General features: G+C 44.1%; 1 protein-coding gene across 3 annotated transcripts in view; it reads left to right on the forward strand.

The window, feature by feature from the left end:
- Positions 1-3,056: 3,056 nt before the first annotated feature.
- The window catches only part of MICU1 (mitochondrial calcium uptake 1), a 524,563-nt gene continuing 501,662 nt past the window's right edge, over positions 3,057-25,957 (forward strand). The window contains exon 1 of one of the 3 annotated variants that reach the window (XM_073596557.1): positions 3,057-3,245. The gene's annotated coding sequence lies outside the window, so the exon portion shown is untranslated. The remainder of the gene's footprint in view (positions 3,246-25,957) is intronic. The other 2 variants (XM_073596558.1, XM_073596556.1) reach the window with 2 other exon arrangements.

Below are 25,957 nucleotides of genomic sequence, written 5' to 3' on the forward strand. Positions count from 1 at the left end.
AAAGGGGAACCTACGTTTCAAAGATCTTGAAAAGAAAGGCTTCCTTTCTGGGTCTTGCCATTCTTTTTTTATGGCATTGACCAAGACGTCATGGACCGGAAACACCTTCCTTCTATGTTCCCCTAGGCCCCTATACATCTGGTCGTGGAGTGATAGCTTCTTCCTTTCCTCCTGGATTCCTAACGTGGTATGGATTGCCCCCAAGAGCTCCTCCACCTCTTCCAGGGAAAGTTTGTAGCGAGAGGTTCTTGTGGATTCACCATCCACTTCCTCTCCTACCGACGCCCCCTGGGAATCCGAAGAAATGCTATCAGTCTCCTCCTCGTCTTCATCTCTAGAGCCTCCTGGATTCTCTCCACTCCCCGAGGGAGCATCCATTAAGCTTGATGCAATACTCTGTTGTGCCGGTGGAGGGTTAACCTGGGGATGTGGCCACTGAAAACTTGAAAAAAGTGTCTTAAAGGACTGCACCGTGCCAGAGAGTTCCTTGACCGACGCTGCTAGTTCCATACACTGTTCTGCTGACTGTTCCCTCACTAACCCCTCTATGCACTCCCTACAGAGCGGCTTGGACCAAGACTCCCCCATCGTGGCTCTGCATGAAGGGCATTTTTTCTTGGAACTATGGGGTGACTTTACTTTTTCCGCAGACTTGCTCTGAAATTAGAAAAAAAGAAGGACAGTCAGCAAGCCCCTCCACCAGCACTTGCACAGAGGGCCACCGGGGGTGCTCTACCCAGGACCGACCACCACCAGGGTCCCAGCTACCCCCCCCTCCCACCACCAAGGGGGGAACACACCTGTGGAGCTAACAGGAAAAGGTAGGGAAACACCACCCCAGGGTTCCTCTTACCTTTGGGTGGCTGGTGCAGGCTTCTCCAGGAGCCTTTCGAGAAGCCTCTGCTTCCGACATCTCCCGCTGAGGATCAGTGTGGTTACCTAAGCCTCTGTGTGCTGTCCCCCAGCAAGATGAGGCAGCACCAGCCGAGCGCACAGGCCGCTTTCAAACACACACGACCGGAACCGGAAGCCGCGGGTCGGACGGAAGTGCTGACCTCCCGCCGGAACTGATGTCACCCGCCCTCCGACCCAGCGCTCAGAGCTCCCATGCTGGCTGCACAGTGCAGGGCGGTCACAAGCCTCCGTCCCTGCCACCCCTGGACAAAAGAAAGCGGCTCCCTCCAGCTTTACTGCTTCACCAAGAGAAGCTGGAGGAGCGCAATAAGCAGCCTGTCTGAGGTACCCAGGCTCCCTAGCCTCCCAGACTGCAGGTACTGTAAAACTGTGAGAGAGAGAGACCTTGCCCCCCCCCTCACTCAGGACAGCTCAGCCTCTCTGGCTGATAAAGCCCCTGGCTCCATAGCGGTGTCTCCCCACCGGAGGAAACACCAGAACTGAGGGGCTGGAGGAACGGTGGGGCTTAAATTCTGAAGTTTAAGGCGGTGTTTCCTGAGATGGGAGGAGCCAAGGTCTCTCTATGGTGCTGTCCTGAAAGACGAAATGGGGAAAAAACTTATTTTTTAGGCCGATATGTATGCTTTGACATATTTTTGGTAAAAAAAAAAAATCGCAATAAGCGTATATTCATTGGTTTGCGCAAAAGTTATAGCGTCTACAAAATAGGGGATAGATTTATAGCATTATTATTATTTTTTTTTACTAGTAATGGCAGCGATCTGTGATTTTTATCAGGACTGCGACATTATAGCGGACACGTCGGACAATTTTGACACCATTGCCATTTTTACAGCGATCAGTGCTATAAAATTGCATTGACTACTGTAAAAATGTCACTGGCAGTGAAGGGGTTAACCACTAGGGGGCAGTGAAGGGGTTAAGTGTGTCCTATTGTGTGTTTTAACTGAAGGGGGGAGGGGACTGTGCAGGGGAGATGACAGATTGCTGTCATCTCTGTATGAACAGACGATCTGCCTGTTCTCCCCTCAGAGAACTGGAAACTGTGTGTTTACACACACAGATCCCGGGTGATCGCGGGAGCCCGGCAGTGATCGCGACTGCCAGGCACTCGCATCTGCTCCGTGGGTGAGCAGGGGGGGCGCAAGCGCCCCCTAGTGGCCGTCTATGTTACCGACGTAACATGACGGTGATTCGCACAGCTGAGCCATGTTGCCGCAGTACAACTGCGGCTGCTGGTCGGCATGCGGTTAGGCCCCTTTCACACTGGGACGGGAGGTGCATCGGCGGTAAAGCGCTGCTATTTTTAGCGGCACTTTACTGTCGTTTTAGCGGCGGTATCCGGCCGCCAAGCAGCCGAGAAAGGGTTGAAAACCACCGCCAAGCTCCTCTGCAGAGGCGCTTTGCCAGCGGTATAGCCGCGGTGCCCCATTGATTTCAATGGGCAGGAGCGGTGAAGGAGCGGTGTATACACCGCTCCAAAGATGCTGCTAGCAGGACTTTTTTCAGCGTCCTGCTAGGGCACCGCTCCAGTGTGAAAGCGCCGAGGCTTTTACACTGGAGACACAGCAGCAGCTGTTTCAGGCCGATTTGCAGGCGCTATTTTTAGCACAATAGCGCCCTCAAAATGACCCAGTGTGAAAGGGGTCTTAAAGGTGACATAACCAGGTTAATAAAATCCACAACTGCTTGTTTTACCACTAATATTCATTTATACTGGTTTTTAAAATTAACAAATTGCCACAATTTAGAATTTGGATGAAAGGGTTAGCACTGGGAAACACTTTTTGATAGATAAAAAGTGCATTTTATATACAACTATATAGATCAGACCAAAATGAGGGACAAATGAGGTGGAATGAGGGACAGAGGGACATTGCTCCAAATCAGGGACAGTCCTTCGAAATCAGGGACAGTTGAGAGATATGTAAATAATGCATTTTATATACAACTATATAGATCAGACCAAAATGAGGGACAAATGAGGAATGAGGGACATTGTTTCGAATGAGGGATAGTCCCTCGAAATCAGGGACAGTTGGGAGCTATGCTTTAGTTCTGCAACCATAAACAGATTCTGAAGCTCATCTTGACTGAAGGTTCCCGTTTGTTCATGGTCAATAAAGTTTTCCTGCTGCTGCAGTGAAGGATTGTGGGTGTTGTGGTCCTGTGATCTTCCTGTGTGTACGGCGTCTGCTCAGGCTGTGTAGTCAGTGTCTTCGGCTGTAGGAGGGAAGGGAGAGCTGTCTGTTCACTTCCTATATCTGGAAGGGGACTAGTCGGAGAGGTCCGGACACAGCACTTCCTGGACGGCTGGAGAGGGCAGGTAGGTGAGTGTTGTGTGTCTGTACACTGAGCTTCTCCCCGGAGGTGGTCCAGTGACGGAGAGGAGAGCTGTCTGCTATAGACTTGTATGTCATCTTCTGTACCTCTCCTGTTACTACGTATTTCAGGACAACAGCACAATGTTGTCACATTTACTACTAGTCATTGATTGGTGTTTGTGATCTGGGGAAGGTTTTCTATTTCCTGGAGCAAAATTGTATTAGTATGAAATCCTGAAATATGAATAAAACTCCTACTGGTGGGATTGTCCAGCAGTGTACAGAGTTCATCATTCAGAGGAATGGATTGTATAGCAGTGTGGAACATCCAGGGTTGTTGGGGAAAACATAGTTTGCACCATAAATTGTCAGAGAAGTGGGTGGGCTGTGATTGGGGTCATTGAAGTACGCGGGTTGTCATGGGAGTGGGCTGTACCAAGAGTCACTGAAGTGCACAGGCGCATTTTGGGTTCATTGGATAAGCACTTTTGGGGTGCATCAACGTAGAAGTGCACTGGGGTGCGCCATGGGTCAGCGGAGAAACGCAGGGTGCAGCATGGGTTGTCAGGAAAACGATAGCCAGAGAAGCGCACAGGGTGTGTGAGGGGGTTGTCAGAGAAGCACGTGATTTGCTGGGGGGTCATTGGAGAAGCTCTCGGGACAAGAGTGCAGGGTGTGGTGGTGTTGTGGGAGGTGGGCCAAAAGGAGTCGAAGACGTGTGCAGGTGCATTTCGGCATCATTATTTATTTCAGGTACTTCTATAGCGCCGTCAATTTACGCAGCGCTTAACATATACATTGTACATTCACATCAGTCCCTACCCTCAAGGAGCTTACAATCTAAGGTCCCTAACTCACATTCATACATACTAGGGACAATTTAGACAGGATCCAATTAACCTACCAGCATGTCTTTGGAGTGCATTATTAGAGAAGTGCGCCATGGATCTTGGGGGATTGTTGAGGGCGGGCCATGGATTTTGGGAAAAGTGTGCATGATACTTAATGGGCCCACAAAAAAGCACACAGGGTGCAGTGGAGGTCAGCAGGAAAGCATGTGAGGTGCATTGGACGGTTCGTAAAGAGGCGTGTGGATGCATTATGCTTTTTGGGTTTTTTTTCCCACGGGATAGAAAATATGCAGGGTTATTGTTTATTAGGCAGACATGCTTTTAAGAAAGTCTGGGGCTTTTAAAAACGAAAAGAACTTAAAACTCTTAATCAGGGCTAAAAATGTTAAGTCCTGAGCTACTAGCCAGGCCTCAAGGGTTACTTGCCACCAGTTGCCCCACCCAACCCCTACCCTGCCCCTAATTCCTCTCTGAAACATGCCCTAATTATCTCATGAAATGACACTTAAATGTTTTATGAAGAATTAAGTTATAAAAATAAACATTAACAACAACTTTATCCATGCAGCCTACCTGTGCAGGGGGAGAGGAATTGCCAGCCAGATGATGAGTGCCGAGCAACATCACAGCTAAGGATGAGCTCCAGCGTGTTTGCACACTCCACGTGCAGAGCCCGCCAGGAAGTCGGCACGGCGCTGCGCTAATCACAAGCAGTGAGACATTTTCCCGATGTGCGGCTGCAGAGATCGGGAAATGTCTCACTGCCTGTGATTAGCGCCGTTCCGACTTCCTGGCAGGCTCGGCACGTGGAGTGTGCAAACACGCCGGAGCTCATCCTTAATCACAGCTTTCATTTTAATTACTGTGTTCCCACCATGCACTGTCACATACAGCCATGCCCCCTGGCTGGGGATCTTTAATAGACTTCACACCTCTCGGGATTGGACAGGTATTCTGTCTATCTAAGTCTCGGACAAAGAGGAGGGGCTGTATATGACAGCGAGTGCGGGGAACATACAGCAATTGAAATGAAAGCTGTGATGTTACTCGGCACTCGTCATCTGGCCACCTGCTCTTCTCTCTCCCCCTCCATGATCGAGGCTCCCATACAACCCTGGTGCTTACCCCCTTACCCCCTCCCGCTCCCAGGCAGCCATAGCTTGCCAACCCTTTAAAATCCACTTGCATAATGCGAGTGGAATTTGAGGGCTGTTTTAATGTTATTTTTCGCTAGAAACTTACAACCCCCAAACATTATATATATTTTTTTTTTTTAAGCAGTGGCTCTAGAGAATAAATTGGAGGGTGTTGCAATTTTAAAGTAAATAGATACCAAACCTGTCATGCTTTAAAACTGTGCATGCCCATGCAACGGCAACAAACAACGCAAATTTTACTATTCATAGGCAATGCTTTAAAAGCCTTTACAGGTCACCAATTTAGATTTACACAGGAGGTCTGGTACTAGAATTATTGCCCATGATCTGGACGTTCATGGTGATACCTCACATGTGTGGGGCAATCGCTGTCTGCGTGGAACGGATGTGTGAGTTTGCTTTTGCCAGCGAACACAGGGGTGCTTACATTTTTATTTATTTTTTCCACTTTTATTGCTGTCACGAATGGAAACGTCCCTTGTGATAGCAGTAGGCCGTGACAGGGATTTATTATGGAGAGATTTGGGGTCAATAATACCCCAGATCCCTCCTCTGCCCTTCAAAGTATTTGATCACACCAAGATCAGTGTGATCAAATGCTTTTCATTTTTTAGGCCTCATGATGGACTTTTTTTACAGCTGCTTCTAGGGGCATCTGGTGTGTTTTTTTTTTTTTTTTTTTTTTTTTTTTCCTGGCTCTGAATGCCTCTCCATGTTAGCCTATGTGTCCATGCACACATTGGCTTTTAGCAGCGTTTAGAGGCAAGAAAAAAAACCCCACTGCCAGTGCATCCAGGAGCAGCAAAGTTTGGGTAGAAAAAATGCTTGATGCTGCTAAACAGGTCTAAGAGATTAAGCAATGATTTATTCTGGCTAATTACGGTAAATGAATTAACGCCCGAAAGCTTGATGCCTGTAAAATCTCCTAGAAGCTTGTAAAAGCTTTAGAGACTTTTACAAGCATCAGGCATTGTTTTCTGACGTCTATTGACATCCTCCCAGAACCACTTTCCCTGCGTGCACGCTGCAGCACGCTCTGTGTTTGGACATAGCTGATCACAGGTCGGGGTAAGGCCCGGTTAACACTGCAGCGACTTGGGATCCGACTTGTGAGACCCCAAGTCACATGACCTATGAAATCCTATGTTAGTCAATGAGGGCTTTCTTAGCACTACTGAAGTCGCTCTGAGAAAATGTTCCTGTATTACTTCCAGGCGACTTCTATCAGACTTGTGCCAATAGACTTTAATGGAAGTCGTTTCCAAGTCGGATCCTCTTCTATATTGATGTGATTTGGATCCGACATTACAGGAAGATCACACAGGAATTTCCGAAAGTCACTTCTAAAGTAGCATTAAGTCCCATCAAAACAGTACTCAAGTCGCCAGCAAATCGCTTAGCAAAGTCGCATGACTTTCAGGTCACGGCAGTGTGAACTGAGCCTTAAGGGCCAATCACAGCGGCCCTTTACCACGTGGTCAGCTGTGTCCAATCACAGCTGATCAGTAAACACACTTGCTGGTTATCGTCATTCCTTCGTCATTCCTTTCCTAACGCTGTCACAGCATGAGGAGAGTCAGATCCGGTAACTGGCAAGTGTGAAAGGGGATATCTACACTGATAATCAGGGCACTGATCATCAGTGCAGCCCCAACAGTGTCACCAATCAGTGTCTCCCCTTCGTTGCTGCCTATTAGTGGTCATCACTGCCGTCCACCAGTGCCGCCTGTCGGTGCCCATCAGAGCACATCAGTGAATGAGAAAAATTACCTGTTTGCAAAATTTTAACAGAAACTAAGAAAAAAATTTTTGGTTTTGTTTTTGAAAATGTTTGGGCTTTTTTTGTTTAGCAAAAAATAAACCCAGTGATGATGGGTTGAATACTACTCCAGTTTTAAAATATTTTCCTTTTGATAAGTACTGTGCCGAGCCCCAGTAAAGAGACAGACAGACATACACAGATCTACTCAAAAGAAATGATCTTATATGTATACTACTACTATACTATACTAAAGTATATGTTGAAACAAAAACAGAATGCAGGTCAGGAGGTAAACAACAGTTTAAATGCACCTGTCAACAAACTGGTTCCATGAATATTAGCCCAAAGCTTTTAAACTTTCCCTCACTTCCTGTCTGACTAAAACCAAAAATCTGCCTAAGGCTGGACACCCAGGGTCCGAAAAATCAGCCATAAACAGTTGGTTTGGCAGGAACCGGACAACTTTTGGCCCGTGTGTACAGCTCCCTATCCAGTCCTGAGACCAGCTTTCATCAAACGAGCAAGCTGGAAAACCAGCATCCAATCTGCATTCACAGCCAATCGTAGTCCCCCAACTTCACAGTGGGGGATATCTTAGTACGGTGACCTCCTCCGTTTATTATTATTTTTTTTTTTTTTCTCAGCCATCTGGGTTGTACAAAAAAAAAAAAATCTTACTCTAGGTTCACACCTATGCGTTTTTTAGTGTGTTTTGCAGAAACGCTCTACAGTCCATTTAACATGGTTTCCTATGGTACAAATTCACACCTGTGCATTTTTGGAAAGGGTCAGGGACTTTTTTTCCCGCGATTTGTGGGTAATAGACTTCAATGGAACTGCACTAGAAATGCAAGTGTTGTGTTTGGGATGTCCCCACTGTCCGGCACCTCTTAGAGCTCTTTCACACCAACAGCGTGGGGGCGGCGGTAAAATGCTGCTAATTTTAGCGGCGCTTTACCGTCGTTTTAGGGGCCCTTTGTCGGCCGCTAGTGAGGCGCTTTTAACCCCCACTAGCGGCCGAATAAAAGGTTAAAAGCTGTTGCGGCACTTTGGCGGCTTTAGGAGCGGTGTAAACACCGCTCCTAAAGCACCTGCTGCTTGCAGGACATTTTTTGGCGTCCTGCCAGCGCAGCGCCCCTGTATGAAAGTACTTGGGCTTTCACACTGGGATTGCAGATGACGCATCTTTCAGGCGCTAGTTTTAGCGCTAAATTGCCTGAAAAATGCCTCCAGTGTGAAAGGGGTTTTTCAATAGGCATGGGGCATGGCCATCCAATGACCACGCCTGGAGGGCCTGCTCCTTGTGACAGAAGAAGGCGGCTCCGTGGGAGAAGACAGCACAAGAAGATGACGGCTACGGGAGATGATGGCTCCAGGCTTCTTATTTAATAAGGAACTTGTAGTTTAACATGTCACAGTTTTTTTTTTTTTTTTAATTTTTTTTTTACCCCTACCCATTCACGTAGGGGGAGGGGGACCCTTGTTAATGGGGCTTCCAGATTCCGATAAGCCCCCCCACCCACAGACCCCGACAACCACCGGCCAGGGTTGTTGGGAAGTGGCCCTTCATCAACATGGGGGTAAGGTGCTTTGGGGTGGGGGGGCGGGCACGCTGAGTATGGGCATGCAGCCTGGTATGGTTCAGGGGGAAGGGGGGGGGGGGTGGTGGTGGCGCTTTTTTTTTTTTTTTTTTTTTTTTAAGAATGCAGCTGTCGGCTTCCCGGCCCCCTCCTTAGCAACCATTTATATGCAATGTGTTTAACCGCTTCAGCCCCGGAAGAATTTACTCCCTTCCTGACCAGAGCACTTTTTGCAATTCAGCACTGCGTCGCTATAACTGACAATTGCACGGTCGTGCAATGTTGTACCCAAACAAAATTGACGTCCTTTTTTTCCCCACAAATAGAGCATTCTTTTGGTGGTATTTGATGGCCTCTGCGGTTTTTATATTTTGCGCTATAAACAAAAAAAAAAGCGACAATTTTGAAAAAAAAAAACACATTATTTTTTACTTTTTGCTCTAATAAATATACCCCAAAAATATATAAAAAAAACAATTTTTTTCCTCAGTTTAGGCCGATATGTATTCTACATATTTTTGGTAAAAAAAAAATCGCAATAAGCGTATATTGATTGGGTTGGGCAAAAGTCATAGCGTCTACAAAATAAAGGATAGATTTATAGCATTTTTATTAATATTATTATTATTATTTTTTTTACTAGTAATGGTGGCGATCTGCGGGTTTTTTTTATTGTGACTGCGACATTATGGCGGACGCATCGGACAATTTTGACACATTTTTTTGGAACCATTGGCATTAATACAGTGATCAGTGCGATTAAAAATGCATTGATTACTGTAAAAATGTCACTAGCAGTGAAAGGGTTAACACTAGGGGGTGGTGAAGGGGTCAACTATGTTCCCTTGGAGGTGATTCTAACTGAAGGGGGAGGGGCTAACTACAGGAAGTAACAGATCATGGTTCCTAGTTAATAAGAACACACGATCTGTCAGAACAGGGAAGAGTGTGTTTACACACTCTTCCCTGTTCTGTCTCTCCTCTTCGCAATCGCTCGTGGCCAGGGGTCATCGCGCGATCCTGCTATCCGGACCCCGCGAGCCCACGTACAGTTATGAGGTTTCGCCCAGAGGAGCCATCCTGCCGCAGTATAACTGCGGCGGCTGGTCCGGAAACGGTTAAAGAGAAGAAAAGCAAACTGCATTCAAAACGCATAAAAATTGCCGGTTTAAAAATGCGAAACGCACTGCAAAACGTTCCTGCAAAACGCATCAAGCACAGCTGCATAAATGTGAACCTAGACTTGGTGTGTACTCAGCATAACCGAGCCCCAGATAGGATTAAAAATGCAACTGGAATTTAAATCTTTTCCCACTCTATCCAAAAACTACAAAAAGGGTTTGTCTAAACATACAGTTTAAAATACAAAGATTTCAGTGTAACTTTTAATAATTTGACAATTTATAGTAGCAGCAAGTGGTTTAGCTCAAGGCAAATCTGTTGCTTCCGTCATAAAAATCTGCAAATCGAGTCAATCAATAGTTCCAGAAATATAGGCATCTGCAGTCATTTGCAAAAGTTGATTTTGGCGGTGCTGCTTTCCACCGATCTGCTCTCCTTGAGCTGCTAGATGAATTTTGCTGTATAAATGACAAGCTCCCCTTGGTTGAATGGAGCTGTCATTCTGGTACAGTGTGTACAAGCACAGGGAAAGATGTGGTAAAAAGGAATAAGTAGAGTGCAAAATATTCCTTCCTTCATCCTTATAATCCAGCAAGGAGTCCTAATCCCGAGAAATGCTGGCAAAATCTTATCCATCCTGCCATACCATCAGAGGGAAGTGTAATTGGCCCCAAATTTGTTTTGGGCATTTTGTTTTCATCTGGAGAATGGGAAGAGGGCTTTCTCAGCTAAGCACACCCTCCTGTCTGCATGCCTGAGCTAAGGGCAGATGGATTACAGGAAGTAAATGCTACATGAATATGCCCTTATTCAAGATAGTCACGGCTAGAAATGCTAGGGGGTATTTTTCAAAGTGGTGGAGCAAGGGAAGCTTATCTCCATATATGGTAGGACTGCCACAGGTTTATTTCCTTTTTGGCAAATTAATTTTGAAATATACATCAAAACCTATGGTGAGCCTGTAGTTCCATCCCCTGATATACAGTAGCTCTATTATCTATTCTCTTGGGCTCTATAGGTTTCTAGAAAATACACCTTCCTCTCTGCTGCAAGACAAATCATGCCCTCCTTTGGGAAAACCCCACAACCCCTTCATTAACATAAGGGTGGAAAAGCTTTTAGTGATTGATACAGATTTATGGGATTAGTTTATAACCCTATGCAGTTGACAAGATGGATAAACCTGATAAATGATTTCTAATTACTCAGATACCCCGATCTTAAATATAGTACATTTCTACTCGCATAGTTCTCTAAGCTTATTACAGTTTGTTACCCTGGATCAGGTAAGGGGGTGATTTCCTTTCAGTGTATCAGCAAATAGATCTGTATTGTATGGAAGAACAGCAAAGAATGACTATTATTGAACAAATATGGCTTTCCCCATGTGCATATGCAATTAAAATTCATACATGCATACAATTTATGTTTTATAAAACATAATAGCACATTGATAAGACTACTTACATCAGTCTGATGGAAATGTATAGTGGTGTTTTTTTTTTTTTTTTTTTTTTTTTGTCACTTCAGCCCCGGAAGGATTTACCCCCTTAATGACCAGGCCATTTTTTTACGTTGCGACAAAAAAATAAAAAACAAATTTAGTCATCAGTTTAGGCCAATATGTATTCTACAAATTTTTGGTAAAAAAAAAAATCTCGCAGTAAGCGTATATTGATTGGTTTATGCAAAAGTTGTAACGTCTACAAAATAGGGGATATATTTATGGCATTTTATTAGTATTAAAATTCTTTCTTTCCTTCTTTCTTTCCTTCTTTCTTTCCTTTTTTTCTTTCCTTTTTTTCTTTCCTTTTTTCTTTCCTTTTTTCCTTCCTTCCTTCCTTCCTTCCTTCCTTCCTTCCTTCCTTCCTTCCTTCCTTCCTTCCTTCCTTCCTTCCTTCCTTCCTTCCTTCCTTCCTTCCTTCCTTCCTTCCTTCCTTCCTTCCCAGCAATTTTTAGCGGGACTGAGACATTGTGGCGGACAAATCGGGACACTTTTGACTCCTTTTTTTGGGATCAGTGACATTATTACAGTGATCGGAGCTAAAAATAGGCACTGATTACTCCCCCTTGAGACAGAGAAAGAGACAGAGGATAGAGATTCCCCAGTCCCTTTCTCTGCAGCCTCAGCTGCACTGAGAATGAATGGAGAGGAGACAGCGGCTCCTCTCCATTCATAAACTGACACATCGTAATCACAAGAGATTACAATGTTTCAGTTATGTGAATGGACAGAGTCAGCTGACTCTGTCCATTCAAACAGCGGAGAGGGACAGCAGAATGGAGGGGGACAGAGGAAGAGAGGGGGGCGGCGGAACGGAGGGGGGCGGCGGAACGGAGGGGGGACAGAGGAAGAGAGAGGGACGGCAGAACGGAGGGGGGACAGAGGAAGAGAGAGGGACGGCAGAACGGAGGGGGGACAGAGGAAGAGAGAGGGACGGCAGAACGGAGGGGGACAGAGGAAGAGAGAGGGACGGCAGAACGGAGGGGGACAGAGGAAGAGAGAGGGACGGCAGAACGGAGGGGGACAGAGGAAGAGAGAGGGACGGCAGAACGGAGGGGGACAGAGGAAGAGAGAGGGACGGCAGAACGGAGGGGGGACAGAGGAAGAGAGAGGGACGGCAGAACGGAGGGGGGACAGAGGAAGAGAGAGGGACGGCAGAACGGAGGGGGGACAGAGGAAGAGAGAGGGACGGCAGAACGGAGGGGGGACAGAGGAAGAGAGAGGGACGGCAGAACGGAGGGGGGACAGAGGAAGAGAGAGGGACGGCAGAACGGAGTGGGGACAGAGGAAGAGAGAGGGACGGCAGAACGGAGGGGGACAGAGGAAGAGAGAGGGACGGCAGAACGGAGGGGGACAGAGGAAGAGAGAGGGAAGGCAGAATGGAGGGGGACAGCGGAGGGGGACAGAGGAACGGAGGGGGCATGGAGGAGGATGCAGTGACAGTCAGCGGTGACCGATCACCGCTGTATGTCACTAAAGCCGCTGAAAGCCGCTGGGGAGAATCTTGTAACTCCCCCACGCGCCGATCACAGCTGACTTCCAGGTATTGGGTGAAGCATCGGGAGCATTTGCCCGAGTACAAGTACTTGGGCAAATGCTCGGTATCGGTGCCGATACTAGTATCGGTATCGGGACAACCCTAGTATAAATGTCACTGGCAGAGAAGGGGTTAACACTAGGGGGTGATCAAGGGGTTACGTGTTCCCTAGGGAGGTGTTTTTAACTGTGGGTGGACTGACTGGGAGTAGAGAAAGATTGATGTTCCTGATCACTAGGAACAGACAATCTCTCTCTACCCCCCTGACAAAACGGGTGATGTGTTTATTTACATTGACAGATCCCCGTTCTGGCTCTCTGTGGAACGATTGCGGGTGGCCGGCCACACACATCGGGTCCAGCGACGCGCCGCCGATGGCGTGCCTGCTATAGCCATTAATCACTTGCCGACCAGCCGCTGTTGTACTGCGGCAGAATGGCACGGCTGGGCGAAATTACGTTATGTAACGTCGCTTCGCCCTGTGGCCACAGAGCCGATGCAAGTGCCTGGCATTTGCGATCACCGCCGGGCTCCCGCGATCGCTCAGGGCACACGGAGAACTGGGATCTGTGTGTGTAAACACACAGGTTCTGGTTCTCTGAGGGGAGAAGAGACAGATCGTCTGTTCATACAGAGTATGAACAGCGATCTGTCATCTCCCCTACACAGTCCCCTCTCCCCTTCAGTTAGAACACACACTAGGAAACACAATTAACCCCTTGATCGCCCCCTAGTGTTAACCCCTTCCCTGACAGTGACATTTTTTAAAGTAATCAATACATTTTTATAGCACTGATCGCTGTATAAATGCCAATGGTCCCAAAAATGTATCCGCCATGAATAATAATAATAAAATGCCATAAAACTATCCCTTATTTTGTAGACGCTAAAACTTTTGCGCAAACCAATCAATATACGCTTATTGTGTGTTTTTTTTTTTTTTTTTTTTACCAAAAATATGTAGAAGAAATACATATCGGCCTAAACTGAGGAAAAAAAGATTTTTTCTATATATTTTTTTGGGGGATATTTATTATAGCAAAAAGTGAAAAATATTATTATTTTTTTTTTTTTTTTCCCAACATTGTCCCTCTTTTTTGTTTCTAGCGCAAAAAATAAAAAACGCAGAGGTGATTAAATACCACCAAAAGAAAGCTCTATTTGTGAGAATAAAAGGATGTCAATTTTGTTTGGGTACAGTGTCACAAGACTGCGCAAATGTCAGTTAAAGCCATGCAGTGCCGTACTGCAAAAAATGCTCTAGTCAGGAAGGGGGTAAAATCTTCTGGGGCTGGAGTGGTTAAAGTGTATTTTTTTCCAAAAAAATTGCATTTGAAAGACTGCAGCGCAAATACATTCTGACATAAAATATTGTAACAACCGCCATTTTATTCGCTAGGGTCTTTGCTTGGGGGTTCTAAGTAATTTTCTAGCAAAAAATAATGATTTTAACATGAAACCAACAAGTGTCAGAAAAAGGTTTAGTCTTTAAATGGTTAAACCTCCCTCATTTACAGACCAAGTTCATTCCTTTGATCTAAAGAACAAATTGTTACAATGTTTATAGTTAGCTCAAGGCTGAGGAATACTTGGCAGACTGCCTGTGGTGTTTTTTTTTTTTTTTTTTTTTTTTTTTTTGCCCACTGTCGGTTTGAGCAGAGAATTCTCTGTATAGAAAGAATTGGGAAAGTGCTTTGTTAAGATCGCAAAGGGGGATAAATTTGTGATCTTGATTCCTAACGATTTAATCGTGCAAATCTAATAAAAGCTGATTATTGTAAGCACCCCTGCCAGTGTTAAATGGGAACAGACTTACTGGCTGGGGATCACCAGATGAAAATAGAAGAAAGAGCGAGCCAGCCCCATACACACTATTAGATTTTCTGCAGATTTTTGTCTTCAGATTTATCAAAACCGTATAATATGAGGTCAAACCTTTAGAGTTTCAATTTATATGCAATCAGACAGGCCCTTGCACTACATGGTTTTGGTAAATCTGAAGACAAAAATCTGCAGAAAATCTAATAGTGTGTATGGGGTTTAAGAGAAAATGAATGCAGCCATCACATCTAAGAATTGGTAAGCTGCAATATAATGTTTTCTTTTGGGTTTAAAACCTCTTTAAAACTGTGCGCATCTGCAATGTGAGCAGTTGATACTTACCTGGCTGCCATTGTTGGATTCCTGGCTGTTCCTGGATAACACCCAAGCCCCCCCCCCGCCCCATTTTTTTTTTTTTTTTTTTAATTCCTCCCCTTGGTCACTCTATAGTAGCTGCAATATAACTATCTTTGTTGAGAAAAAAAAAACAATGCTTTCTGGGTGATCAATGTACATTGTATGAATGTTAAACTTTTGTATCAGATTATTACCTTTTTGTCGTTGTGGGGAAAAAAAAAAAATATATATATATTTTTTTCACTATGTCACACGGAGCCACAAGCACGGGACCACAGACAGTGTAGTATATTTATTACAAAGTCTAGATTCCACATAAGATAATTAAAAGGCTTCATCCAAATGCCAGTATAACGATTGTCATGCCAAATACAACCGTGCACTTACAAAGAGAGCTGCCGGTTCCAAGCTTGGAAGTGGTGGCGTGTAGCACCTTGCCCCAACGCATTTCATGTGAATGCATATCTTCAGGGGACACTAGTACACAAACGTCCATACATCTCCTCCTTAAAGTAATTGTACAGTCTCTGTTTTTAAAAACTAACAAACATGTTATACTCACCACCTCTGTGTAATGGATTTGCACAGAGCAGCCCAGATCCTCCTCTTAAGTCCCTGGCTGGAGCTCCTGGCCCCCCCTCCTGTTGGGTGACCCCACAGCAACCAGTTTGCTATGGGGGCACCTGAGCCGAGTCACAGCTCCCTGTGTCCATTCAGACATGGAGCTGTGGCCCTGCCTCCTTTCTATTCTCATTGGCTGACTAACTTTGACAGCAGCCAGAGCCAATGTCTCAGCCAATGAGGAGGGTAGTCCTGGGCAGCCGAGACATTCCTACAACATCGCTGGAGCTAGAGAGACCTCAGGTAAGTATTAGGGGGCTGAGTTGGGCTGCTGCACACAGAAGTTTTTTCTTTTTTATCTTAGTGCATAGAATGCATTAAAATAAAGAAACCTTCTGCTTTTTGCCAACCAGCCGCCGCAGTTATACTGTGGCAGGTTGGCTCAGCTGCGCAAATCACCGTACATTGGGCACGTACGCGGTGATCTGTGGGCGCGCACTGATTCCCTAGCGGGGGAGCCAACCAGCGAGTCTGGCGGACTTGAAGTCCGCCGACCACTCGCGATCGCTCCAGAGACCAGCAGAACGGGGAACTGACTGTGTAAACAAACAGATACCTGTTCTGTCAGGGGAGTAGAGTGAGATTGTGTGTGCCTAGTGATTAGTAACAGCGATCTTTCTCTCCTCCTCCAGTCAGCCCAGCCCCCCCAGGGAACTCATTTAAACCCCTTGATCACCACTAGTGTTAACCCCTTCACTGCCAGTGTCATTTATGCAGTAATCAGTGCATTTTTATAGCACTGATTGCTGTATAAATGTCACTAGTCCCAAAAAAGTGTCGGTTTTGTCTGCCACAATGTTGCAGTCCTGCTAAAAATCACAGATCACCGCCATTACTTAGTAAAAAAAAAGTAAAAAAAAAAAAAAAATGGCCTAAACTGAGGAAGAAATTTTATTTATCTTTTTTTTTTTTGGGGGGGGATGTTTATTATAGCAAAAAGTAAAAAAATTATTTATTTATTTTTTTAAAAATTGTCGCTCTTTTTTTTTGGTTTGTTTATACCGCAAAAAATAAAAACCACAGAGGTGATCAAAATCAAATGCCACCAAAACAAAGCTCTATTTGTGGGGAAAAAAAAGGACATCAATTTTATTTAGGTACAACGTCCCACGACCACGTAATTTAGTTTGAAAAACATTTTTTTTTTTTTTAGTTTTGGGGTTGATGGTTTTTTTGATAGAATGGGCAAGTGATACATACCAACAGGGAGACCTACAGGCAGTGCTGCCTTGGAAGCCTATCCAAGTAACCTGAAAAAAGAGATCATTTCCATGCCATATGCCAACCCAAGTAAACACATAAGTCAGAGGGTATATGGGAAAATGTTTTCATTCTAAATACTTTATTGGTAATATTGTCATGATTGTTTGTTTTTGTTGTTATTTTTTGTGTTCTTGTAAAAATTGTTATTGTGAATCTAATGAAGAAATGTTGCTTCTCTGAATTCTTAGTATTCCGTTCTTCATATTCTCTTCTGCAGTTGTAGTAATTGGATGAAAATTGCTGCTTGGTCTTGCCTGACATAATCCAAGCAAGTACGACTAATTTGAGATTATCTAAATCGTATTTAAAATCTTCTTTCAGATTATGTTCCTGACTCATTTTTAAATGCCTGCTACTTGACTGAATTACCATACCTTCTTACACTTTAATAAAATAATCCAGTTTACAGCACAATTAATTTGTTTGAGTTATTTGCTGCGTTTAGTTCTGAGAAAGCAGCTTTTCTTTTTGCTTCTAATTCTGTTTTCTTTTCTTCTACAAAACAGAAAACTGAATTACAATTCCACAGCAATAATAGCACCCATTACTCAGTTTGTTTACTGCATTATTCTCTCTCATCTGCAGACTGTATATACTCTAATTCTATATGACATTAAAACCACCTGTGACCTCTGACACCCAAATACTCCTGAAGCTTTGGTCAGGTACTATTATCCCACTACAACCACATTCCTTCAGGTGTGAGTTGTCACCATGTCACTGACACATTATTTCCACCCAACTTTGGGTAGGTGCTGCCCTCTTGCTGCCTCACCGATGCTTTTTGTTCAACAACTCAATATAGAATTTCTTGTGTAATACTAAGCACAGACCTTAACCTTTCTTTTAGTGCAGCGTTTAAAGCCTTTCTTGCCCTACTCCTTCAGTATGTGAATAGTTGCTTACTACAGAAATAGCACTTAAATATCCTTTTCACAATGTCTGATTTACAACCTGTATGTTTTATCTTGTGAATATAATTTAATTTAGTTGCCAACTTATTTCAAGGGGTTATGCTATTGTTTTGGAGATTCATAGTTGGAATTTCCCAGAATTTAAATGTGATTTACATTTAAATTTCTTTTTTGATTTTTGGATGGTTATGGCTGTTTTAATTAGCTCATCACATTTCCTTGCCCTTTAAGGTAAAAGTTAAAAGCAAGCCTTTTTATTGCATTAATAGTCTGTGCTACACTGACTTTTTTGTTGAAATTTTTGAGCAGGGTGCTCAATTCATGATGGTACCATATATAACTGACTGAAGAGAATGGCCAGCACACCGCAATTCATTATTCCGTTGAAGTTCCATACAAGACCAACCTATTTGGAACATGGGGGTCTCATTTCTCATGATGACAGACATAACCACTTTTCTGACAGTAGTTCTGCTTGTCACCAAAATATTGCACTTGGATAGTGGTGGTTGTGTGTAGAGGTCGACCGATATGGGTTTTTCTCTGGCCGATGCCGATGCCGATATTTAGAAATCGCGGTGGCCGATGGCCGATATGTGATGCCGATTTTTTTGGGCCGATATATTTGGCCGATTTTTTTTTTTCCTTTCTTTTTTCCCTTCATCTCATAAAATCTAACAGTTAGACCCCTTTCACACTGGGGCGTTTTTCAGGCGCTTTTGGGCTAAAAATAGCACCTGTAAAGTGCCTGTAAAACGGCTCCCCTGCAGTCTCAGTGTGAGATCCCGAGTGCTTTCACACTGAGGCGATGCGCTGGCAGGATGTAAAAAAAAGTCCTGCAAACGGCATCTTTGGAGCGGTGTATACCACTCCTCCACCACTCCTGCCCATTGAAATGAATGCGCACCGCTGCCGAAGCGCCTGCAAAGCGTTTTGGCAGCGGCGCTTCAGGGGCGCATTTAACCCCTTCCTCGGCCGCTAGCTGGGTTATAAGCGCCCCGCTAGCAGCCGAATAGCGCCTCTAAAATGACGGTAAAGCGCCGCTAAAACTAGCAGCGTTTTACCATCAACGCCTGCCCGCTCCAGTGTGAAAGCAGCCTTAAGTAATACAGAATTTTTTTTTCATTTAAACATTAAACAAAACAAACCTTCAATCAGTTCACTTGTATGTACAATTTAGAAGAAAAAACCTTAAAAAAAAAAAAAAAAAAAAACTATCTTAGATAATAAATACACAAAAACAGGTAATCAAAACTTTTGGACGAAAAAAAATGGGCTAACTTTACTGCTTATTTTTTTTTTTTAATTCATTACTGTATTTTTTTTTTTTTAAATTGCGTTTGAAAGACCGCTGCGCAAATACCGTGTGACATAAAATATTGCAACAATCACCATTTTATTCCCTAGGGTCTCTGCTAAAAAAATATATATAATGTTTGGGGGTTCTAAGTGATTTTCTAGCAGAAAATACAGGATTTTTACTTGTAAGCAACAAGTGTCAGAAAAGATTTAGTCTTTAAACGGTTAAACTGAAAACTTCTCCACACAGAGTTCAGTCTATTGATAAAAAGAACCTGAAAGAGATACAAATGTATCTTCTTATCAGACTTGGCAGGCTGCCCAGAGGAGGGGAGAATCCTCTCCACAGATAACTTAGGGAAACTTGCATTAACTTCTATTACAGAAGTCATTTGCAAGTCACGGCTGAAGTTATAATCGGCCTTTTTTATCAGCACAATCGGCCGATGCCGATTAAGTAAAAAACGCCAAATATCGGCCGATATATCGGCCGACCTCTAGTTGTGTGTCCTACCTAAAGAATTTGATTGAGCCCTGGGTTTAAAACTGCGTGTACAAAGATTGCATGTATGGCCAGCCTTACATTGACAACAGAGGTATTAGAAGACCACAGAGGGCAAACGTTGATATCTTGTTCCCTACCGGATCTTAGATTTTTTACAGGTATTCATATTAGAAAATTTAGCCCTAACTCAGTTACCTACATCATCTTACCGTGACATATGTAGCCCTGCATTTACCACCATCTACCAAGCCTTACTAGGGTATGCCTTTTCCAGATTTGCATTCATATATCCCCAATTTCTTGATTATTCTGCTAATTAGGCCTCATGCACACAGGGTGTTTTAGTTTTTTTTTTTTTAAACTCTCCTAGAAGCCAGCAGCTTTTTTGCAGAAATAAAACTGCCTGACGCTTGTAGAAGTGTCTAAAGCTTTTGCAAGCTTTTAGGAGCTTTTGCAGGCATCAAGCTATTGGACGTTTATTCATTTCATTGGCCAGAATAAATAACTTATTCTGGCCATTGAAATGAATTAATGCTCAAACACCATTGTTTAGTAGCGTCAAGTGTTTTTTCTGCCCAAACTCTGCTCTTCCTGAATGCACTGGCAGTGGGACTTCTTTCCTGCCACTAAATGTTGCTAAAAGCCTATGTGTGCGTGGACATTGAGGGTCGTTAAGAGACAGGGAAAAAATTACCAGACGCAACTAGAAGCAGCTGTAAAAACATCCAGTGTGCATAAGGCCCAATAGTTTATTCTTCTAATAAGCATCCTTTACTGTACAACAGAAGAATACATTTGAATGAGCCAGGGGTACAGATGTACAGCAAACCTTTGGAATCTTCAGAGACAGTAAGCTGACTGCCAAACAGAAGAGTAGGCATCTCCAGGTCTGGACAGGGCTTGTTACACTACAGTCATTACATCCCTGGTTGCATTTTGCATAACATGGAGCTCTGGGCAATCTGAAATGAACTGAACACACCTGAAGCAAACTGGGGAGGCCTGCTCAGCATTCTGGTGTCATGTGTTCTATATGTAAAGAAGCCACTAATAGCCTTCACATTTTAGGTTGTGTCTTATCCAAAACATTAAAAAAACACTTTTTTTTTTTTTTTTTTTTTTTTTTTTTTTTACTTTTGTGTCAAATTTAGGTACTTTCCACTAAATTCTTAAAAATTACTGCCAGTTTTCAGTTTAGGAAATTGGCAGTAATTAAGACCATATCTGAGCTGATGTCCAGAGGTATGCCAGCACTCAGAGCAGGGTGTGCCTGTGCCTGGAAGCTGACATAATATGACCGCTTCCAGTATCCAGTACAGGTTGCAATACCCGCCTCATTTCGCTGTAGGCCGGGAGATTACCTGGCCTAAAGCAAAATGTAAACGGCCTGTAATACAGCTGATGTCATTACCCAATGTCCATATTTGGGAAATGACTTTGTACTGAGTGGTCGGAGCGTAATAGTAAACTCAGACTAGTTCGCCATCAGTTTCGCTTCACTTTTGGTTTACAGTGCACAGTAGTTGGCACATTCTAAAGCCACTGTTGGACTGAATAGCGGCTTTGGATCAGCCCACTCCTGTGCATTGTCAATTGAAAATAAATCAGATCTGATTGGGAACTAGTCTTGGTGTCTCAAAATTTAAGATGGGCAGAGATTCACCAATCTGTGAAAAGTTGTGCCTAAAAATTGTCGCATTTCAGAATAATGTTCCTCAACATAAAATTGCATAGACTTTAAATATATCATCATCTACAGCAGTGGTCATCAACCCTGTCCTCAGGGCCCAGTAACAGGCCCACTAACTGAAATACATTACAGGTGATATCCCTTGCTGCTCAGTGATTGCAGTATTCTAGTCTGCATCTCCCCAGGGTAATACATAAAACCTGGCCTGTTGGTGGACCCTGAGGACAGGGATGATGACCACTGATCTACAGTACATAAAATCAAAAGATTATGAGAAATTGGAGAAATCTCCTAGGCGTAAGATACAAGGCTGAAACGCAATATGAGATGCTCGTGATCTTTGGGCTCACAGCCGGCCAAATTGTGGCAACAAACGTGATCTGCAAAATACTCAACATGCCGAAAAGAAAAAGAAAAAAACTTTGTGGGGTTCCCCCCAAATCCATACCAGAGCCTTATCCAAGCACGCAGCCCGGTAGGTCAGGAAAGGGGGGGACGAGCGCCACACCCCCCCCTCCTGGACCATACTAGGTCACATGCCTGCAACATGGGGGGGTTGGTGCTTTGGTGCAGGGGGGGCCCTGCGCCCCCCTACCCCAAAGCACCTTGTCCCCACGTTGAGGACAAGGGCCTCTTCCCAACAACCCTGGCCATTGGTTGTCGGGGTCAGCGGGCGGGGGCTTAAAGGAATTTGGAAGCCCCTTTTAACAAGGTGCCCCCAAATCCTGGTCCCCCCACCCTAAGTGACTGAGTATGGGGTACATTGTACCCCTACTCATTCACCAAAAAAAAAAAAAAAAAAAGTCAAAAATGTAAATACAGTACACAGATTTTTAAAGTATATTTTATTAAGGCAGCTCCGGCGTCTCTTGCGATTTTCTTCTCCCCTCTCCAGGTCTTCTGCCGACTCCTTCTCCCTCTCCGGTTCTTTTCCTCTATGCGCTGTCTTCTTCCTCTGTTCTTCCTCCGATGTTGACTTGACTTGACATGATCTCCTGGTGTAATGCTGAGTCCACCGTGTGCAATGACTTATATTGGCATGGGGCAGGGCCACCACTGACGTCATCTGGAGGCCCCACCTCCTTATGACATTGCCCCATCATGCATCGGGCGGTGGCGTCACAAGGGGCGGGACCTCCAGATGATGTCAGCGGGTGGCCCCCCCATGCCAATATAAGTCATTGCACACGGCAGACCCAGTATTACATCGGTAGATCTCGTCGATTCAACATCGGAAGAACAGAGGGAGAAGAAACCGGAAGAGACGCCGGAGCTGCCTTAATAAAATACTTTAAAAATCTGTGTAATGTTTAGTATTTTTTTAGAAGAATGAGTATGGGGTACAATGTACCCCATACTCATTCACATAGGGTGGGGCGGCCGGTATCCAGGTGCCCCCTTGTTAAAGGGGGGCTTCCAGATTCCGATAAACCCTGCCCGCAGACCCCAACAACCAACGAGCAGGGTTGTCGGGAAGAGGCCCTTGTCCTCATCAACATGGGAACAAGGTACTTTGGGGTGGGAATGCAGGCCCCCCCATGTTAAGGGGATGTGGCCTGGTATGGACCAGAAGGGGGTGGGCACTCGCTCGCCCCCCCCCCCTTTTCCGATTTACCGTGTAACGTGCACGGTTAAGGCTCTGGTGTGGATGTTGGGGGGAATCCACACAATTTTTTTTTTTTGGTGTGGGGGTTCCCCTTAAAATCCATACCAAACCGAAGGGTCTGATATCGTCCTGGGGGGGGAACCCATGACTATTTGTTTATTTTTTCATTTTGGCGGGGGTTCCCCTTCAAGATCCTCAGCACACAATCATTCATCATTATGATCCAACTTCTGGTGCAACTTCTATTCTGTGGGATCCCATAGGGAACCATTGATTTTGAATAGAGGCAGAGAAACGCCTGACGAGGCTTAACGCTGTATACAGCGTTAAGCCGCGTTTAACAGCTTTTACCGCCATCAGGCGTTTTTACAGCTCTAGTGCTGGAGCTTCAGAATGCGCTGGTCCTGTTTTGTTTTTTTTTTTTTTTTTTTTTTTTTTTTTGGAGCTTAAAAACGCTTATGCCACTTAAAGCTCAAATGCCTGTGTGGGTATGAGGCCATTGAAAAAACATGGAGAGGTGTTTTTAAGTTGTAAAAACGCCCGTAGGCATGAGGTCTAAATGTTACGGGAGCCAATGCAAAACCAGAAATGACGTACGGCGGCTAAAGGAGGAAGTGAAATTTAGTTTTAGGCATAAATCTGTTAAGTGAACAGATCAAAATAATAAAATGCCAATTCATTTTAAGGATGCACATTAGTACTGCATGGTGAGGAGTGAAAAATGTAGGTGGAACTCCGCTTTAAGTTTTTCTCACAGGTTGCATACATGTTTTATGAAATACAGACTAACAGCGATGAGTGCATGCCAGTGAAAATACACATGACTTTGAAGAGGCTGAGAAACTGGAGGAGCTGTTCTCATTAAAATGCTGAAGTCTCACTATCGCAGACTGTCCAGGGCCATAGAGAGAGAAGGTGCCAGCAGAAGAGCATATTACTTCTGCTGTATGAATTCACACATAGAGAACACCAGTTCCCATCTTCACAGAAGCACTCTACTTAATGTATCCATCAGGGAAATCCCTCACTGCCTCTATTAACCTTCATGGGAAGAGGAACCTTTCTAGATAAACCTCCCACTTCATACCTGCTCTGAATTATAATTTTCTCCTCACTCAGCATATAGATCCAGAGAGCTGCACTGTCACAGCATCCACCTGATTTCGGATTTAAAATTAATACATACTATATTATATTATGCCATGTCTTCTACAGATGTTTTACCCAGTTTATTGTTAGGAAAATGATGCATGCCTGGCTTGTGTATTATTGGGGCCTCTACCATTGACCACACCGACTTCCCCTTGACACAGTCCATATTTATATGCTTTGCTATAGATATCTTTGCTAAGTAGGGGAAAAAAACAAATTTATAATTTACACACTAAATTCACAATCTGTTTAATGTTTAGCTACTTTAACACTGAGGCGCTTTTCAGCCATTTTAGCACTAAAAATTGTGCCTGAAAAGTGCCTCAAGCCTCCCCAGTGTGAAAGCCCGAGAGCGGTGCGCTTGCAGGATGGGAAAAGTCCTGCAAGCAGCATCTTTTGGGGAGGTGCGGGAGCGGTGTATACATCGCTCCCAAAACGCCTTGCCCATTGAAATAAATTGGCAATGCTGCCGAATCGCCTGCAAAGCGCTTTGGCAGCTCCGAAATATGGGCACTACCCATTTCTTCGGCTGCTAGCGGGGGTTAAAGGCGCCACGCTAGCGGCCAAAAAGCGCAGCTAAAATGACAGTAAAGCGCCGCTAAAACTAGCGGCGATTTGCCGCCAATGCACCCCCGCCCCAATCTGAAAGTACTCTTAGGGGTGGCAAATGCAATTCTGCTGTGCAAGGAAAAAATATTTCCTGCAATTACTAGAAAGAAAAAATTCAGATTGTCCCTAATAAAAGGTAAATGTCTATTGGTAATTTTTGTTCTCTAACATAAAATATTAATAGTACTAAAATGTATTATTTTTTTTTTTTTTTTTACTTTTTGTGGTATAAATAAATAATTGAGAGTCACATTCCGCATTCAGGTAAAATTCACAACTTTTGAAACCCCAGCTGTGGCTCTAATTTGCTATAGCTGCAATGACTGACAAGAAAATGCATATGTAGCTCTAAGCCTAAAATGCATATGCCTTTTTATATAAGGAAATTAAAAAAACATTTTGTAAACTGGTCCAATTTCCCCTGATTTAGTAGTGTTGAACTCTGAAAACTTTTACAATATTTCAGATTTGTCATACACTTTGCTGAAAGGTATCTGCTGTTTTTAGTGACCAGATTTACTTTCAAGGGATCACTAAAACTGTATTTGGGCACAGTCCAGGTTTATATTAGCAATGTTTTGCAGATGTAGCAGTTGGAAGGTTGAGACAAACAATGTACTACTGGCAGGGGTGTTTAGAATGGTCAGCTTTCATTTATCTTTGTAAAACCTTTATCCCAAAAGGAAATAAATAGTTGCTGGAATTTTGGCTTCTATTTGTTAGTGTACAAGTTCATCTAACCCCCCCCCCCCGAACCTCCATTGTCAGTGCTGCTGTCAAAATGTTTCTCACTGCAGTATTCAATTCTAATGCAGTCACCATATCTAGTGACTGGTAAGCTGACAAATATTACGTGTTTGGTTTTAACCACTTGTCACCAGGCGAGGTATCATTGCATCACTTGACTTTCAGTGGTTAAATCAGGATGATTCCTGCAGCTGCATCATCTCGGTGTTTTTTTTTTTTTTTAGAGCTAGTGGAGCTCTTTCTTGTAAATGCAATCCTAGCGACTAGATAGCCGCTGGATTTCTTTTGCAAGTGGCAGGAGCCCTCCCTCTGCCTTCCTGGGCTCCTGCATCCCACTGGGGAACCCAGAATTGCAGCTGGCGGTTCAGCCAGCTGACCATAGAGCTGATCGGGGACTGGAAGAGTACCATCATCTTTTATATTGTGCTAGAAAGTGGGTATTATATAGTGTTTTTGTGCATTTAAATTCATTTTAAGTGTTTTTTTTTCCCCCAAAAATTGGGTGTGGAAAATCTCTTCCCAAATACCATGTGACATAAAAAGTTGCAACACCCACCATTTTATTCTTTAGGGCCTCTACTTTAAAAAAATGTTTGTGGGTTCTAAGTAATTTTCTAGCAA

Source organism: Aquarana catesbeiana, linkage group LG08, assembly GCF_042186555.1.
Source record: "Aquarana catesbeiana isolate 2022-GZ linkage group LG08, ASM4218655v1, whole genome shotgun sequence".
Classification (NCBI taxonomy): Eukaryota; Metazoa; Chordata; class Amphibia; order Anura; family Ranidae; genus Aquarana; species Aquarana catesbeiana.